The sequence below is a fragment of the Ochlerotatus camptorhynchus genome, unplaced genomic scaffold, assembly GCF_037179485.1.
Source record: "Ochlerotatus camptorhynchus isolate MF236.1 unplaced genomic scaffold, CSIRO-AGI_Acam_v1.1 ptg000498l, whole genome shotgun sequence".
Taxonomy (NCBI): Eukaryota; Metazoa; Arthropoda; class Insecta; order Diptera; family Culicidae; genus Ochlerotatus; species Ochlerotatus camptorhynchus.
The window spans coordinates 449679-458546 of NW_027040983.1; positions in this window are offsets into that span (position 1 = coordinate 449679).

Consider the following 8868-nt stretch of genomic DNA (forward strand, 5'->3'; position numbering starts at 1 on the left):
TTAGCAAATCCGGATGCATTAAGCACCGCTCTTATGACACATTCTACCAGGACGTATCCATTTGGAAAGTGGGATAAATTTCCTAAAAGAATGGATCGTGAGTTTATGATTTGAGTTGCTTAAAATGATTTGGTGAGTGACTATGTTGCGTGCGTTACAACGGTTAGCACTTCTCAACTACTGACCAAAACGATTTGAGTTACTCAAACAGAAACTCTTGATCAATTGTTATAGGAAATGTTACGCACTATCCAAATCTACAACGATATTTCAGTTACACTACAAAACCTGTCGAAAAAACAGACAAAAACGACTGTAAAGTCACGTAGAATGCGTCTTATAGCAAAAGATGGTTTTACTTAAAAGTATTAGTAATATTCTTCCAACGTCTAGATTACAAAAAGATATTACCACTGTGACAGTTGTTTGAACAAAAACCTTGGAAAGAGATTTAACATTTATAAACACACACACTCACTCAAATTAAAATCAATGACATCAAAGAAATAAACTATACTTAGAGAGAGAGACAGCATATCATCCGTGCAGCAAAATCTCCCATGATTTAGACGGATTTCGCACCAAAACCCTGGCACAAATTGATCGCATAAAAGTCCTACATTCTTCCATCAACATATTGCTACTTTAGGCCGGCGAAGATTTACAGCGTAGTTTGAAAATGCTTGCGTAGAACTAAATGCGCATGCGGTGTGTAATGCTTCCAAAATGAACCGCACCCGTACACACATGACACAACCATAACCATTGACGTTAGAGTGATTCTATGTGGAATTCTGTTATAAATACATATTTATGAATAAAAAAAGATTGAATAGATTAAAATATCTTCAGCTTTGTTTACTCTTATTCTCTCTATCATACATTTAACAGGCTTTAACAATAGAGGTAACTCTAAGACTAGTAGGTCCCGAAGAACCGTACTCAACTTTTTGGCTCAGCTCTGGTAGTATCTTCGGTCCCCAAGCTAATCAATGCACCCCTCGAAACATAATATATATATATATAACATATTATAGGAAAATCCGTTAACCGTTAACCGTTTCGACACATTCCAGCGTAACGTGACACCACGAGGAGCCGACTTGTATTATCACTTTTGGCCCGCTATCTGCCGTAATTGGCGTTGACGGCGACTCTGTAGCTCTTTACTCCTATGAGAAAATCCATAAGCAAACGTCAGACTGTGCGTGAAACATGGCGGACTTTGTACTATCCTTTCACTCCACCGAAAATTCTCATAAGAAACTGTCTATATTTACTGAAAGAGAAAATTTTTCGACGGTGCCGTCAACGCCAATAGACGAGTGCACGGATGGATTTGAGTTCACTCACTCGACAAAAAGTGACACAACAGCGGGGCCCTGTTTACTAAAAATGAACATATATGTGTTCATTTTTAGTAAACAGGGCCCCGCTGTTGTGTCACTTTTTGTCGAGTGAGTGAACTCAAATCCATCCGTGCACTCGTCAATTGGGAGGGCTGCTGCTGTGAGAACAGCACTGACATTCAGAAATCAGAAACTGTTTCGTTACGTTTGTCTTGGTTTTCTGGCAAGACATCTTTAACTTTTTAGCACAGACAAACAGACATAACTCATTGAATATTTATCACTGTAAAACATCGTCGCTAAAACATTACCGCCATCTGTTGAGTACACTGTGGTGGGCACTAGACTGATGCAAAATTTGAAATTTTCGCTCCACAGTGCTCAAACAGTTTCAAATCAGGTCCTGATTAGCCTCCCAAAATTTAAACTCATTTGGTAAGAAACTGATTTGGCACAAACTATTCGAAGTTTATATGGAAATTCCTATGGGAAAACCAAACTTTTTGATCATTGTCTTGTACCCATTTTCCATATTCCTTTTTCGAAATTTTCTATTACTAGGGTAGAGCGCTACTTCGTCGTAATCGCCCATTTCCGTTCTATCGATCAGAAAAGATCAATTATATCAATGATTTCACTGTGCACAAATCAATAATAGGTTTGTTCCGATGAGTTAGTTCATTAGCTACAACATTAATCCTATTAGAGCGCATTGTATGAATATTTACGCTCATTGTTCTCAAAACAAAAGAAGCGCTCCCAGCGAATCCCTTTTTTCTACGTTTATCCGTAGGAAGAAGAAAATCTAATGGCGTTCCAATGCGTTAGGACGGAATTGAAACTCGTAGAACGAATTTAGAATCAAGAAGCAGTATTAGATTTTAAACAATATCTCAACAATTTGTGACTCTTTATCAAATATAACAGTACGTATGGAAAGGTGAATAAATTTAGAAGTAATCTTTGAAAGAAATATGCCATTTTTTGTTCAAACCCGTCCAAAAAAGAGGGGTAAAGTGAGGGTTGTGCTTAGTATGACGGAAATTAGATCAAAAACCCTATTCTAAAGGAAAATTTTCTAAGCTACAACTTTGCGGAATATCGTTTTTCAGCCAAATGTCAAATTAAATTGTTATTAATTGTTTAAGAGATTGATAATCTTATGGCATGATCAAGCAGCTGTTCTGTAGGCAACACTGTATTCTGCAGTGTGACATAGTAGCCATGATATTTGTGCTCTATTCTTCGCACCAGAAACACCAATGTTGCCTGCTGAACAGTCGAATGAGCATAATCATAAGACATTAGTGACTTGAATCATTAATAACGTTTGTTTCTTACATTTGATTGAAAAGTGGTTTTCAACAGTTGTAGCTGGGAAAATTTGCTACAATCACTGCTATCATTTTTAAAAGCATAGTGATGTGGTGTATTGTTAAATAGATATGAACAAAAATATAAGTTTTCCCATAGTAATACTCATATAAACTTGAAATGGTTTGTGCCAAGTCAGTTTCTTACTAAAGTCGTTCAAATTTTAGGAGGCTAAGCAGGTCCAATTTGGAACCTTTTATGCACTGTGGAGCGAAAATTTAAAATTTTGCATCAGTCTAGTGGGCACTACGCTGAACAGATGGCGGTAGTGTGTAAACGTCAAACGCAAGGGAGGTGACTATGCGCGCCACAGGTGGCGGTACTACCAACTACAATATTTTTAAATTGTCCGTTAAATCGAAGACAACAAATCAAGAAGACTGGCAACTTTGCCAGAATCCAAGCAACAGATACAGTAGCGCTGCACTTGAGTGAAGGTGGAAGCAACGCATAGAATGAGCAAACACACAAACCCTTTTTCTGAAGATGTAATCTTTGCTATCAAATTCGTTCGAAGCATTTATCTTTAAGCGGCAGATGACGCGATTGTACCTGTCTTATAGCGCTTGTATGAGAAAATGGAAGAGTTGCCAGTCTTCTTGATTTGTTGTCTTCGGTTAAATGCTTGTTCCATGAACAACTTGCGAGTGTTATGTCTGTTTGTTTGCGTTTTTTGTACCCTGTTCTTCCTGATGCTGCTGCATTCGCGGATCTCAACCGATTCCGGACTCCCTTTTCATCGGATTGGAGGTTTTCAATCCAGATCCAGTATGTTTATCTATCCCGGCTATCACAAGACGGCACGAGGGTTTTTTTAGTTTTTTTTTTACAAAACAATCGAATGATTACATATCAGTGCTAACATTTGAAAACGGCGCAAAAGCCATTTGTAAACAAATGGTTTGTGGGCCCTTTACTCGCTACCCGAAGAACGCCCACGCAAACCAACAGCATCGTCAGGAAGGGGAAAATTTCCCCTACCCGATGTTGCTGTTGTGTCGCGTGGGTGTACTTCAAGTAGTGAGTAAAGGGCCCACAAACCATTTGTTTACAAATGGCTTTTGTGCCGTTTTCAAATGTTAGCACTGATATTAGCAGTTGTGCCAGAATTGATTAAAACATTTGCTTATCATGTGTTTGAAGTGTGTCGCTGTAAGTTTTTTGTGGATGTTAGAACAATGCGGTAGAGTGACTCATCCCCTGCTCCTAGCCGTATTTTTGGAAAAGTATCTCTAAAAGCGAAAGACTCTCTAAACCAGAGAAGAAAGTAGCTTTAGGCAGCAACACGACGTAATGCATTGTTCAGATTGGGGGTTATTCCGGGAGTCGAAGTGACTTTTGTCACTAGTGAAGTGAGAAAAGTCACGTCGTGTTGACGTGACTCTCTGTGCAAATAAAATGGAGAGTCACGTCACAAAAGTCACTTCGACTCCCATTGAATTGAGTTCTTTAATTTTGAAAAAAATATGTCGGTTTTCATCTGAAATTGCGTTGTTTTCTGAGCACAATGATATTTTTTCAATCCCATTTACTTCACACTTAATCTAACTCGGTAAAATCTCCAACAGCCGATAACTTCGGCATTTACTTTTGCTGATATCTCTGCAAAATATCTTTTTGCTAGCTGATAACTCAGTAAAATCTTATTTGTTAGCTGAGTCTCGGTAATTGTTTTACTGAATCTCAGCAAAATAAATTGCAGAACTAGGGGAAATGTTTCTGATGTTGGCCTATGGATCTAAGATTGGGCCCATCGCTAAAAATCTGCTATTTATCAATTTTATTTAGGTGAACGCGTTATTGGGACGTTACTAATGAATATTTTTGGTCGCTATTGAAAATTTAGTCGATTGCTGAATTTATGTATGGGCCCAAATTAAGGACACTTAGGCCGACATTATTTGGATTTACCCTACTCGGCTGTCTGAATCTCGACGAAAAAAATATTTAAGTGTGTAGTACCATCGAGGGGCGCTAAAATGGTGTTTTTTTCTAATGTAATCACACTTATTTAAAATAGTTCCAGTGCTCCAAAATTGACGAAATTTGGATTTCAGTTCCACTTCTAATGCATATTACGAATATGCAATTCTCGCGTCACTTTCAAAAGATCCTAAGTAAAAAATGTAATCAAATCAAGCTAAGCGATACAAACTATTGCTCTTCTATCATTGCATGTGATACAAAAACACCCATCCAAATTTACTTTCATTTATTTAAGATAATCATAGGTCAAAAAGTGTCCAATGTACAGTTTGAAATTATGGATACATGATTGTTACTTCGGTCATTCGGACTGCCTAACATGATTGGTGCTTATTTTCTAAAGGCGGGGCCAATCTAAAGTTAGGTACTATACTATGATATCTGTGAAAGGGAATCTAGTATCATGTAGAACAAAACGTCCAATGTAACACTCATTGATTATGTCATTGAGAAAAATCGTCGAATGTAACATGTCCGATGTACAACTCGACTTGTCAAAATGTCCTATGTAGTTTTTTCTATATTGTAGCATGAAATTTAAAGTAAAATTGTGACTACTGAATTTTCAACGTTATTATTCACTGACTACATTAAAAATAGTATTGCAAAATGTATTGTTTCTAAACAGTTAAAATCATAATCTGTCGAACTTCAACTTCGATTTTCTCAAATTGGTGGATATGTTACATTGGTCTATTTGAAAAGTGATGCGAGAATTACCTCAATACCCCTAAATAACCCAATTATGTTAACACAGTTTCAATACATTTTCACAGTGATTAAATGCACTATGGACTTCTCTGACGTTTGTAAAATGCACAAGTATTAGTGCAGAACTTGCACACTTAGATTTTTTTGGCACCACCGACCAGCTCGGTATTTTATGTTGCTGGAAATTCAGCAAAAAATATGTTTGTTAGCTGAGATCTCGGCAAAATTCCCGTTTGCTAGCTGAATCTCGGCAAGTTTTTCACTGAGATCCAGCAAAATAAAATGCCGAGCTGCTCGGTGATGCCCATCTCGGCGAAAAAATCTAAGTGTTTGGGATAAATTATACACACTTAATCTAGCTCGGTAAAATCGGTGCAGAACTACTCGGCTGTGGGAATCTAGGTGAAAAAATTTAGGTGCGTAAGTTTAGTGCAAGAAAACCTTTGAATTTACCCAAAGTTCTGCACTAATAAGCCAGTAGCGAATCGAAAACCAGTGACTGTTTACTGTATTCGGTTTCACTGAAAAATTCAGTAAAATATTACTGGTTGTACTGCAAAGAGCTGTCCAATCAAAGCCACGATATTCTGCTGGTCGTTCAGCCTCGCGTTCAGCAATAATATTTTGCTGGAAGGATTGCTGCTCGACAAAATCCTGCAACATTTTGCTGATTTACGGCGATAAAAAAAAATGGTGTTGTGTATAGACTTCTCTGACGTTCTTTGTGAAATGCAGAACTTAGGGTAAATCGATGGTTAATTGTAAGAAGTAGTGCAAGAAAACCTTTTGATTTACCCAAAGTTCTGCACTAATATATTACTATACTTGTGAAATTCACAAACGTTATAACGCGATTTTGTGGCTACTCATTTTTGAGTCGAAAATCACTCAGTCCAGCCAAAAGAGAAGTTACACAAAAATTAGTAAACATGCTTTTACTCGAGCTTTTACTCAAATTTGAGTAAACGTGCTCTGTTGTGACCTTACCGTGTGCGTTCCAACCACGAACTTCGCAAATATGGAATTCCTTTCTGTACAGCTGATTTTCTACTTGTGCTTAAGTTCCTCCTTTTAGTTTCAAGCACACCGGCGACAATGATGAGTATAAAAATCACTTCCGTTTTTTCTTTAAACTACACTTTATTAACTATAAAACAACTTTATTAGATTGCTACTACAAAAATCACTACACTACGTTCTTTATTAAGTTTTACTTTAGTCGATCTTATTCTTACGAAGGTTGAAATTGAAGTGAAGTATAAATTATTTCTCTCTTACATCTAGGTTCACAGACAACATAAAACATAAAATAAAAATAGCCAATACTTATGAGCCTCACTGTTGATGATGGCTCACATCTCGTTTCGAATCTACTTGTCATTCGAGTCGACCTATTTTCTTTTCTCTTCTCTCTTATCTCCGATTCTACTAGAACTGTCAACATAACCGGCCACCTAAATTTGTTTACATATTTACCTTCCTTACATTTTTACGTATTCGTTCGCTCGCATCAATAATTTTCAGCTAACAAAGAATGTAAACACTAATCGAAATAACAAAAAATAATCAAATTTCTTTACTTTTCAGGCAATGATTCATCTTCTTCATTGGTTTTGTGCTGGATCAAATTCTCATCGAAAGGCAAGGGATAAATTCGAGATACTGCCCGAGTATACGTTCCTACTGCTGTTTTTACCTTCACAACGCGAACGAGATTATCTTCTCCGGGATATATTGATACGATCCTAGCTAGTGGCCATGCAACGGAGGGTTTGCTGTCTTCTTGTAAAAGGACTAGTTGACCAATGAAAACATCGACCGGTGTTGAAGACTTCCTCCTCTGGTTGTTGAGCTCCGTCAAGTACTCTTTCCTCCATCGAACCCAATGTTGCTGAACAAGCTGCTGCAGTTGTTGATAATGTTTCAACCGATTTGTTGGCACATTCGTATAATTTGGATCTGGTAATGCTGTCAGCGATGACCCAGTTAGAAAATGCCCCGGAGTGAGAACATCGAGTTCGTCTGGGTCTTCAGATAACGGTGTGAGAGGACGTGTATTCATATTAGCCTCTATTTGTACGAGTACAGTGGAGAAATCCTCATACGAGAGCCTTGCATTTCCGATGGTCTTCGAGAGTGAACTCTTTGCGGTTTTGACAGCAGCTTCCCAAAGTCCACCGAAATTTGGTGCTCTAGGGGGAATGAATGTCCACTTGATCCCATTCTTGTTGCATTCTTCGGTGATTTTCTGTTGACCATGCTGATCGTTGAGGATTTGGTATAGTGTTGCTAGTGCGTTATTCGCTCCTTGGAAGTTGGTTCCGTTGTCCGAGTGTATCTCGGTGGGAACCCCACGACGAGAGATGAAGCGTCGTAAAGCAGCGATGAAAGCGTCGGTAGACAGATCACATACCAACTCCAGATGGACCGCTTTGGTAACGAAACAGACGAAGACAGACTCCCTTATTCTGCGAGTCACGTGACTCTCTCTCACCGGTGAGGTGACAATTGTCACCTCGTGTGAGGTGACTCTCCATGCAAATCAAATGGAGAGTCACCTCACACGAGGTGACTATTGTCACCTCACCGGTGAGAGAGAGTCACGTGACTCGCAGAATAGGGGGGAGAGATAAAGGCTTTCTGTGGGCTTGCACGTCGGTGAACTGGTTTCATATAAACAGGGCCGCAATAATCCACACCGGTGATTGTAAATGGTCTACTGGGAGCTGTACGTGTCCTAGGGAGTTGGCCGATTGGTTGGGCAATAGGGGCAGGGCGGTGGCGGAAACAGTCCCCCCTATTCTGCGAGTCACGTGACTCTCTCTCACCGGTGAGGTGACAATAGTCACCTCGTGTGAGGTGACTCTCCATTTGATTTGCATGGAGAGTCACCTCACACGAGGTGACAATTGTCACCTCACCGGTGAGAGAGAGTCACGTGACTCGCAGAATAAGGGGGAGTTATGACACTTGCGACACACAAAATTTGCGAGATCTTTTCCACGTAAAGGCCAAAACTCTTGGCGCATTGAGCCTAACGTCATACGTGGGCCCGAGTGCAATGAGCGGATATGCCCCCCTATTCTGCGAGTCACGTGACTCTCTCTCACCGGTGAGGTGACAATTGTCACCTCACCGGTGAGAGAGAGTCACGTGACTCGCAGAATAGGGGGGATGATAGTCCCCCTTATTCTGCGAGTCACGTGACTCTCTCTCACCGGTGAGGTGACAATAGTCACCTCGTGTGAGGTGACTCTCCATTTGATTTGCATGGAGAGTCACCTCACACGAGGTGACAATTGTCACCTCACCGGTGAGAGAGAGTCACGTGACTCGCAGAATAAGGGGGAGTGTTTTGCAATTAACTGAGTAAAAGGATGTTTGCTTGGGAGGATCATAGGGTGTTTAGTTTGGTATTGTTCTTCAGACAGTTGAAGCCGGCCACCAA